General features: G+C 36.4%; 1 long non-coding RNA gene across 1 annotated transcript in view; it reads right to left on the bottom strand.

The window, feature by feature from the left end:
• The window catches only part of LOC138442202 (uncharacterized), a 147,095-nt gene that overhangs the window by 32,379 nt on the left and 103,273 nt on the right, over positions 1 to 11,443 (bottom strand). The gene's annotated exons all lie outside the window — the stretch shown is intronic.

Genomic DNA, 11,443 nt, shown 5'->3' with positions numbered 1-11,443 from the left:
ATATATCTGTGTCTCTTTTACTGTCTCACATACAGGGTTATTGTTACCATTTTTCTAAATTCCATATATATGCATTAGTATACTGTATTGGTGTTTTTCTTTCTGGCTTACTTCACTCTGTATAATCGGCTCTGGTTTCATCCACCTCATAAAAACTGATTCAAATATATTCTGTTTAATGGCTAATACTCCATTGTGTATATGTACCAGAGCTTTCTTATCCATTCATCTGTTGATGGACATCTAGGTTGCTTCCATGTCCTGGATATTATAAACAGTGTTGTGATGAACATTGGGGTACACATGTCTCTTTCAATTCTGGTTTCCTTGGTGTGTATCCTCATCAGTGGGATTGCTGAGTCATATGGTAGTTCTATTTCCAGTTTTTTTTAAGGAATCTCCACTCTGTTCTTCATAGTGGCTGTACTAGTTTGCATTCCCACCAACAGTGTAAGAGGGTTCCCTTTTCTCCACACCCTCTCCAGCATTTATTTCTTGTAGACTTTTGGATACCAGTCATTCCGACTGACGTGAAATGGTACCTCATTGTGGTTTTGATTTGCATTTCTCTAATAATGAGTGATGTTGAGCATCCTTTCATGTGTTTGTTATCCATCTGTATGTCTTCTTTGGAGAAATGTCTGTTTAGTTCTTTGGCCCATTTTTTGATTGGGTTGTTTATTCTTCTGGAATTGAGCTGCAGGAGTTGCTTGCATATTTTTGAGATTAATTCTTTGTCAGTTACCTTGTTTGCTATTATTTTCTCCCACTCCGAAGGCTGTCTTTTCAGTTTGCTTATAGTTTCTTTTGTTGTGCAGAAGCTTTTAACTTTAATTAGGTCACATTTGTTTATTTTTGCTTTTATTTCCAATATTCTAGGAGGGGGGTCATAGAGGATCCTGCTGTGATTTATATCAGAGAGTGTTTTGCCTATGTTCTCCTCTAGGAGTTTTATAGTTTCTGGTCTTATGTTTAGATCTTTAATCCATTTTGAGTTTATTTTTGTATATGGTGTTAGAAAGTGTTCTAGTTTCATTATTGTACGTGTGGTTGACCAGTTTTCCCAGCACCACTTGTTAAAGAGATTGTCTTTTCTCCATTGTATATTCTTCCCTCCCTTGTCAAAAACAAGGTGTCCTTAGGTGCGTGGATTTATCTCTGGGCTTTCTATTTTGTTCCATTGATCTATATTCCTGTCTTTGTGCCAGTACCATATTATCTTGATGACTGTGCCTTGTAGTAGAGACTGAAGTCAGGCAGGTTGATTCCTCCAGTTCCATTCTTCTTTCTCAAGATTACTTTGGCTATTCGAGGTTTTTTGTATTTCCGTACAAATTGTGAAATTATATGTTCTAGCTCTGTGAAAAATACCATTGGTAGTTTGACAGGGATTGCATTGAATCTTGTAGATTGCTTTGAGTAACATACTAGTTTTCACTATATTGATTCTTCTGATCCATGAACACTGTATTTCTCCATCTATTTGTGTCCTCTTTGATTTCTTTCACGAGTGTTTTATAGTTTTCTATATATAGGTCTTTAGTTTATTTAAATAGATATATTCCTAAGTATTTTATTTTTTCATTGCAATGGTGAATGGAATTGTTTCCTTAATTTTTTTTTCTCATTGTTAGTTTCTCATTGTTAGTGTATAGGAATGCAAGGGATTTCTGTGTTTATATCTTACAACTTTACTATATTCATTGATTAGCTCTAGTAATTTTCTGGTGGGAGTCTTTAGGGTTTTCTATGTATAGGATCATGTCATCTGCAAAGAGTGAGAGTTTTACTTCTTCTTTTCAAGTCTGGATTCCTTTTATTTCTTTTTTTGCTCTGATTGCTGTGGCCAAAACTTCCAAAACTTTCACTTTCATCTAGAAGCTCTTTAGTTCTTCTTCACTTTCTACCCTATTCAATAAATTGTGAAATATTCCCAATGTCTTTTAAAGTAAACACTATTATTCTTCTTCTTCATTTATAGATAAAGAAACTAAAACACAGAGAGGTTGGATAACTGGCCCAAGGTCACATAGTCAGTAAACTAGCATTTATATTTAGTCTGGTTTCAGAGCTAATTTCATCAGAAATGATTTCTTTTTGAGGCGTGTATGTTTATTTTTTTATGATGTTAATGATGATGATCTGGTTTTGAACTTTAGCACTCTTTGTAAACTTTCCAGGAGTGCGTGAACATAAAATATTTAGCTTAGTTAGGGCTAAGTTATCAATTATGTAATTCAGTTTCTCTCAATTTCTATGTATTGTCTAGTCAGTGATATGAGTATGATAAAATGAATTTTTTTGTTTTAGTTTTTTTACTTTTTAAATTTTAAAATCTTTAATTCTTACATGTGTTCCCAAACATGAACCCCCCTCCCACCTTCCTCCCCATAACATCTCTGTGGGTCATCCCCATGCACCAATCCCAAGCATGCTGTATCCTGCGTCAGACATAGACTGGCGATTCAATTCTTACATGATAGTATACATGTTAGAATGCCATTCTCCCAAATCATCCCACCCTCTCCCTCTCCCTCTGAGTCCAAAAGTCCATTATACACATCTGTGTCTTTTTTCCCGTCTTGCATACAGGGTCGTCATTGCCATCTTCCTAAATTCCATATATATGTGTTAGTATACTGTATTGGTGTTTTTCTTTCTGGCTTACTTCACTCTGTATAATTGGCTCCAGTTTCATCCATCTCATCAGAACTGATTCAAATGAATTCTTTTTAACGGCTGAGTAATACTCCATTGTGTATATGTACCACAGCTTTCTTATCCATTCATCTGCTGATGGACATCTAGGTTGTTTCCATGTCCTGGCTATTATATACAGTGCTGCGATGAACATTGGGGTACATGTGTCTCTTTCAATTCTAGTTTCCTCGGTGTGTATGCCCAGAAGTGGGATTGCTGGGTCATAAGGTAGTTCTATTTGCAATTTTTTAAGGAATCTCCACACTGTTCTCCATAGTGGCTGTACTAGTCTGCATTCCCACCAACAGTGTAGGAGGGTTCCCTTTTCTCCACACCCTCTCCAGCATTTATTGCTTGCAGATTTTTGGATTGCAGCCATTCTGACTGGTGTGAAGTGGTACCTCATTGTGGTTTTGATTTGCATTTCTCTAAGAATGAGTGATGTTGAGCATCTTTTCATGTGTTTGTTAGCCATCCGTATGTCTTCTTTGGAGAAATGTCTATTTAGTTCTTTGGCCCATTTTTTGATTGGGTCGTTTATTTTTCTGGAGTTGAGCTGCATAAGTTGCTTGTATATTTTTGAGATTAGTTGTTTGTCAGTTGCTTCATTTGCTATTATTTTCTCCCATTCCGAAGGCTGTCTTTTCACCTTGCTTATATTTTCCTTTGTTGTGCAGAAGCTTTTAATTTTAATTAGATCCCATTTGTTTATTTTTGCTTTTATTTCCAGAATTCTGGGGGGTGGATCATAGAGGATCCTGCTGTGATTTATGTCTGAGAGTGTTTTGCCTATGTTCTCCTCTAGGAGTTTTATAGTTTCTGATCTTACATTTAGATCTTTAATCCATTTTGAATTTATTTTTGTGCGCGGTGTTAGAAAATGATCTAGTTTCATTCTTTTACAAGTGGTTGACCAGTTTTCCCAGCACCACTTGTTAAAGAGATTGTCTTTACTCCATTGTATATTCTTGCCTCCTTTGTCAAAGATAAGGTGTCCATATGTGTGTGGATTTATCTCTGGGCTTTCTATTTTGTTCCATTGATCTATACGTCTGTCTTTGTGCCAGTACCATACTGTCTTGATGACTGTGGCTTTGTAGTAGAGCCTGAAGTCAGGCAGTTTTAAGTCCATAAATTTTTCCTATATTTCTTATTTTTTGAAATATTATATATAGTATAATGCATAATGATGTTCATGCTTATACATTATTTAGATTCATAATTGTGTGTTGTGCCCTTATTTTACTTTATAGTGTCCTTTGTCTTTTTATTTTTATTTCTTTATTTTTACTTTATTTTACTTTACAATACTGTATTGGTTTTGCCATACATCAACATGAATCTGCCATGGGTGTACACATGTTCCCAATCCTGAACCCCCACCCACCTCCCTCCTTTGTCTTTTTAAATTGAATTTATGGTAGTTAAAATTCCTTGATCCTTGTATCATTTGTGCTGATTTATTTGTATGTGTCAATTCTCTTATTACAACTTCTTTGTATCTACATGTATAATTTTTGCACAAATTGTACTTTCAGTTTTAATTTTTGAGAATAAACTGAATTTTTTTAAAAAACTGAGTCATAACTTAAGCACCATATAACATGCTGCTGTTAAGCGTTCACAATGATGAGTCAAGTGCATACACTTGTGTAACCAAAACCTACATGGAAATAGGGATTCCTATCACCCCAAAAGTACCTTTGCACCCTTCTCTGATCAATCAGACCTTTTTATAATCACTATTTTGGTCGCTATCATCAAACATTAGTTTTGCATATTCTTAAACTTCTGCTGATGATACTATTTCATAGTAAATAGTATCACATTTACATGCATTTTGTATGTATGTTTTGTATGTTTCTTTTTTCTCATCAAAATGTTTCTAAGTTTATCCATATAGCTATGTATACCAATACATAGTTTGTAATTTTGTAAGTTTTAAATCATTCTTGCTAAATGTATTTCAATTGCATGAATATATCTCCATTTTTAAGTAATAATTTATTTAATGATAGCAATTTGTGTTCTTTCTAGTTCTTGGTTTTCATGATTATGACTGCTAGGAACATTTTTATACACATCATTTTTATTATGTGCTTTTAATTCTATTGAGAAATTACCTAAGAATTGACTTCTTGGGCTATAATTAAGTACATGTTTAGCGCTATAAGAAATTGCCAGAGAATTTTTGAAAAGAAGTTGTACTTTTTACCTCCTACCATCAGAGTATGTGATTCAAATTGCTCCATGTCTTACCTGATTTTTTATATTGTTGCATTTTTGTTGTAGTTGCTGCTTTTCACCCCTCTACACTTGTGAGATAATGTCTTGCTATGTTTTAAATTTGCATATTACTGATGACTAAGCATATTTTATTTTTTCCTTAGACTTAACAAACAGTACTAAGTCTTCTTATTGAGGGTCTACTCAAGTCTTGGGCCCATTTTTTCCCTCACCTGGGTTCTATGCTGTAATGGATCTGAAAGATATCCCACTTCAATTCTTCTTCAAATGAGGACATCAGGTAGTTCAACATCAGCTTCAGGTGCAAGAAGCTGCCTGGCACAGTGTACATCCTTCCCCAGTGAGAGCAGCCCACATCCAATGACTGACAGAGGCAGAGATTTGAAGACTTGTCCATTTTGGCTCAATGCAACCAACCCTGATGGACCTTATTGGATTCTGAGATTCCCCATGGGACTGGTTGATGCTTTTTAGGCTTGCATTATGGGTTGACTTCTCCCTTGATATAATCCTTGTTATTTCCTCCTTCCTTCAACAGATTTCAATCTCTAATCTATAATTGCCTCTTAAAAATCTCTGTCTCAGCACCTGCATCCAGAGAAAACCATCATGGTCACTGGTACCAAGAGACATTTGAGAAATTAAGTGTGAAGATAAAGCTTAGAACAGAATTATCTGTCACCCAGTGGGCCATGAAAACTCATCATTGGTGGTTAGCGTAGCAGAGGGTACACTATGTAGTGCTGAATCAGGGCCAGGTACCCAGGATTTAATACTCTGAGTAGATAAGATCTGGAGTAAGGTAAACCAGGACGGGTCTGGTATGCCAAAGTTAGAAAATAATGGGACTCTGACACTTGAGAGGGTGACAACAGGTAAATGCCCCCTTGTGTTTTGAGAAGTGTAGCATTTCTGACCCTGCAGAGGGGCTCACACTTTATAAACTCTAGCACAGTTTAGGGTAAAATGACAACAAGAAAGCTTCTCCCTCTAACATCTACACCCCCCTTAGTATCTATCCTCACACTCCTCCTGGCCACTAGGTAGTAAAGGTTATCATAAAACTAAATTAACCAGTAGGAGTGGGATCATTAAGACTCCAAAGCAATAGAAGCCATATTGTGGCATTTTACTACCAGAAACTGGGTAGATGTAATTATCCTCAGCGGCATCCAAGATGCCTGATCTACATAAACTTATGGGGATATATAACAAAACATAACCCTAAAGGCAAGAATACTAGAGTGGGTTACCATTTCCTTCTCCAGGGCATCTTCCCAACCCAGGGATCAAAACCCATGTTTTCTGAATTGATAGGCAGATTCTTTACCAGTGAGCCACTTGAGACTTGGAGACTAAACAACAACAAGTCCTTAAGGGCAAAGTAGTTGAGTAACCAACAAAGATAATACTCAGATTTTTCCATTAGGAAAAAAAAGAATTAAAAGGGGTGTCCAGGAGAATGAGGACAACAGTGACTCTACCAGCCCCTGTCCCTGAGCCATTTTTGAGATTTGGATATAATGACTGAAGAGAATTCTGCGTATCCTGGAGGAAAGACCCTGCCACACCATGGCGAGTGAATGTAATGATGATTCACCAATCTTTCCCCAATGGGACCTGTGGCCATGTGTTCAGGTAACCACACATTTGGGGAAAGCAGATAGGAAAATATTTCACAGACTGTTGGACACAGGGCTGGAATTGAGGTCTGAGCTAATATAAAACCTAACAAACCTGAAGCATTCTTTTAGACTCTTGTGTTAGAAGGAGTAGGGAGTCAGGTAGTAAGTGGAATCTTACTCAAAGCCAGTGTTGAGAATGGGTCATTGAGACTATGGCCAGTATTTTGTAGTAACCACTAAAATTTATGAATTTAGCTTTATAAATTTATAAATTTAGCTTGTCCACTTAGAATTATATAATATTTTACAATGACTACACTTCAATTACAAAAAAGAATGAGTCATTGGGTCTATGGACCCATTCAGAGGTCATTTCCCCAGTTCTTAAGTAAGCAGTTGGGGCAGGCATACTTGATAGCTGATGTAACTCCCATATTGGTCCCTTGGGTGTTGAGGAAAACGCTATAGTAGTAAAGACTAAGCAGAAACTTCTCAAGATTCATATGAGAAATTTTACAAGATTTCTTTACAAGAAAGAAAGTTTTCTTGTAAAGAAATCATGGAATCTTACAAGGAAGTGGATCCTCTGAGAGGAGGAACCAGCCATACCAACACATTGACTTTAGCCCAGTGATTTCAGATTTTTAACCTCTAAAATTGTAAAGAATAAATATGTGCTGTTTTAAGTCCTTCATTTGTCTAATCTAATCTAATACAGCAATATTTCCTTTTATGTTTATCACTTTAAAGATTTTATTCCATTGTCTTCTAGACTCCTCATGATGAAAAGTGAGCCATCATCCATATCCTATTCATTCTATGTGATACATCTTCTATTTCTTTCTTTTTCCCTCTAGTTGGAAATATATAACTGAATCACTGTGCTATACCCTTGAAATACAACAATGTAAAATCAACTATACTTCAATTTTTAAAAATTAAAAGAGCAGACTTCAATAGGTATTTGTACACAATGTTCATAGCAGCATTATTCACAACTGTCAAAGGGTGGAAGTAACACATGTATCCATCAACATATAAATGGGTAAACGAGGTTGCTTTTAAAATATTCCCTTCATTTTGTTTTTCAGCAGTTTAACTATGAAAAGCTTTGACATATATACATTTCTCTGTATTGATCTTGCTTGATTTTCACTCATCTATGGGTTAGTGGGTTTTATTGAAATAAAAAATGCTTTAATATTTTTTGAAACATATTTGTCTGTCCCATTGTCTGTCTTTGCTCATTAATGAAACCCAGTTCCATACATGTGACTCTGTTAATTACTATGTTGTAACTTGCCGAAGTTCTGCTCATTTTTCCTGCCATTTTCCCTCATTGTGAATTATTTGATTATCTTGACTTTCTGTTCATTACCCTTTCTTATTCATTGTCCAAACTATGGCAAATGACATCTTTATTTGCAGTTAGTGTACATTTTTAGTTCTAGGAGTTTCATTTGGTTAAAATTCTCTGTATTACTGTGAATTCCCCCACATTTTCCCTGAAAAGTCTTGACCATCTTTTCTTGAAAATACTTTAAAATATTTATCATAATTATTTTGTGTTCCTTGTCTTCTAATTTCAACACCTGAGATATACTTTTGTCTGTTTTTATTGACTACTTTTATCTTGACTATGGGTCTCAGGAGAAGGGGACGACAGAGGATGTGATGGTTGGATGGCATCACCAACTCAATGGACATGAGTGTGAGTAAACTCTGGGAGTTGGTGATGGACAGGAAGGGCTGGTGTGCTGCAGTCCATGGGGTTGCAAAGAGTCAGACACAACTGAGTGACTGAACTGAACTGTTGGATCTCATGTGTTTCTATTTTCCTGCATGCCTGGTAGTAACTTGTTCTATACAAGTATTGTAAACTATTCATTGAGAGACTTGGAGATTTTTTTTTTTCCTTCATGTGTTGAAAGATTGGTTTGGTTATAGCAAAAAGCTAAATCACTGATGGATCATCATGGCCCTATGGCAACTTGGGTTTAGGCTTTTTAAACACTATATAAATTTTGCATTAATCCTAGGGTTTGATGCTTACTTTTGTGATGCCCATGCTCCTAAATCATGACCCTTGTGGCTTCCAATGGAAAAGTTGAGAATTTTATCAAGACCCCCTCCTACCAAGCCCTGGATAGCTGTTGCTAATTCTGTCCTACTTTTTAGTCTTCTTGTTACTTCTTCTAGCTGGATTCCTTGGATTCATTATCTGCACACATGTATTTCTGGAGTCTGATAAAAATTAAGATTAATTTAGGTGCAGATTTTGGGGGCTCTTCTTCTGAAGTATGTCTTTTTTATATATACACAAACTTTTTCTTATTGACATGGTTTATAAACATAAAGTGTATATAAATTTTTTATTTACACTTTTATTTTGTATTGCTACTGCTAAGTCACTTCAGTCACGTCTGACTCTGTGCAACGGCAGGCCACCAGGCTCCCCCATCCCTGGGATTCTGCAGGCAAGAACACTGGAGTGGGTTGCCATTTCCTTCTCCAATGTATGAAAGTTAAAAGTGAAAGTGAAGTCGCTCAGTCGTGTCTGACTCTTAGTGACCCCGTGGACTGCAGCTTACCAGACTCCTCCATCCATTAGGTTTTCCAGGCAAGAGTACTGGAGTAGGATGCCATTGCCTTCTCCAATGACAACCTCTAGGCCCATCCATATTGCTGCAAACCCAAATCATTTTTAATGACTGAACAATATTCCATTGTATATATGTATTACATCCTCTTTATCCATTCCTCTGACAGTACACATTTAGATTGTTACTATGTCTTAGCTATTGTAAATATCGAAGCACCTCCTTTTCTGTTATATCCTGTCTAAATATCCAGAAGCTCTGGTGGTGGTTTAGTTGCTAAGTCATTTCCAACTCTTACAATCCCATGGACAGAGAAGCCTGGCAGGCTACAGTCCATGGGATTTCCCAGGCAAGAATACTGGAATGGGTTGCCATTTCCTTCTCCAGAGGATCTTCCCCACCAAGGAATCGAACCCGGGTCTCTTGCATTATAGGAGGATTCTTTACCAACTGAGCTACAAGGGAAGCCCAGATGCTCTGAAAGTGAAAAGTGAAGTCGCTCAGTCATGTCCGACTCTTTGCAACCCAGTGGACTGTAGCCTACCATGCTCCTCTGTCCAGGGGATTTTCCAGGCAAGAGTACTGGAGTGGGTTGCCATTTCCTTCTCCAGAGGATCTTCCCGACCCAGGGATAGAACCCAGGTCTCCTGCATTGTAAGCAAGGCGCTTTACCATCTGAGCCACCAGGGAAGTCCAGAAGCTCTGCTATTCTCCAAAATCTAACTTCCTTACCCCTCATCTCAACAAAGCTACTACTTTCTGCTTGAGCTGTTTCTTTTGAACTTTCTTGATCTAAGCATACCCTCAGAGGGAAAACCAGCTTAAGATAAAACAAACAAAAAGAGATTTTATTAAACTATTCATCCTAGCTAACAACCGTGTCCTAACTTTCACTAGTACTCAAGTTAACACTATCTTAATTTGTACTGATCATATCATCTGGAGCATATTCTACCAGCAAACCTCATTGACTCTCTTTCTCATTGCTCAGCATCATATTTTCTTTAGCACATCAGAAAGGGCAGTTATAAATAATCTTCAGTTTCTTTGATCATCCCAGAGTAGAAGCAGCCAAAACCCAATATCACCCTGTGTTCCACATATCATATTTATGATAATTTTCAAAAGGTCTGACTCATAATGTGCATATAATCAAGCCAAAATTTTCCTTCTATACAAAAGCCATTACATTTTCATAAAGACAGAATTTTACATAGAAACTCAGATCTGCATGAGAAGGGATACAGAAATTTAGAAACCAGTATTTAATTTCTGCTTTGCTTTGTTTCTGTCTGATTTCAGAAGCAAGTTAGTAGATATAATTTGTATTTTAACAGGCATAATAAACCATAGTAGTGATAAGAAATTTATACAAACTGTAGAGATATTAAGTACCGACTTAGCTTCTTAAATTTAAATATAGTAATAGCAATAATAGTAGGAATAGGAACAGCTAAAGTTTAGTGGGTGTTTATAGTGTTCTGTGTACACTAGTTTAATCCTCTATTAAAAATATGAGGTAGTGAAATCTATGAAAACATTAATCCATTATTTATCATATTTATTAAAATATAAAATAACAGTAAATCTTAGTTGTGCAAACTTTGTAGTCAATTCACCTAATATTTGTTGAATATACTGATCCCTGTGTACACAAAAAAGTATTAAATGTTTCTGGTGACCTCTAGAAGGAGACTGATGCATAAACAAATATATTACAACTAGAGTACATTTTATACACATGTAAAAATCTTCAGACAAAAACAAACCAAAAAATGGTACAAAGATTTTTGCTTTACTGAGAAGAAGAGTTAGAACAGTCACTGAATGCTTCCTGGAGTAGAAAAGTTTCATAAATCAGACGATGCTTCAAAATACTTTCACTTTCACCCCTACCCATGACCTCCAAATTAGATGAAGTCTACTTCTTGGACTTGACTTTGAGTCTGCTTTACTTGATCTGCTTTGATCAGTGGTTTTTAGCATGGGTGATCCAAGGAAAAGTAAAACTGAGCTCCTGACTTTCTTCATGAGAAGAGCAAGTCTTTGCTAACAGCTGATTTAAGGAGGATGAAAGATGTATGGCACAGAACCGAATCCTACCTTTGTCTGGAAGGGAAGCCCAGCTAGTGGAGCCTGAATCGCCCAAACCCTAGTGAACTGGAAAATGTAAATGAGACAAGGAATACTCATAGTGTTTGCCAAATATGGACTGAAATTTTGTGCCTCCTCAAAATTCATATGGCAAAGCCTTAATATCCGATGTGGTGG

Source organism: Ovis canadensis, chromosome 6 (genome assembly GCF_042477335.2).
Source record: "Ovis canadensis isolate MfBH-ARS-UI-01 breed Bighorn chromosome 6, ARS-UI_OviCan_v2, whole genome shotgun sequence".
NCBI classification, from domain to species: domain Eukaryota; kingdom Metazoa; phylum Chordata; class Mammalia; order Artiodactyla; family Bovidae; genus Ovis; species Ovis canadensis.
Note: the sequence above shows the minus strand (reverse complement) of the source record. Positions and strands in the feature narration are given on the sequence as shown.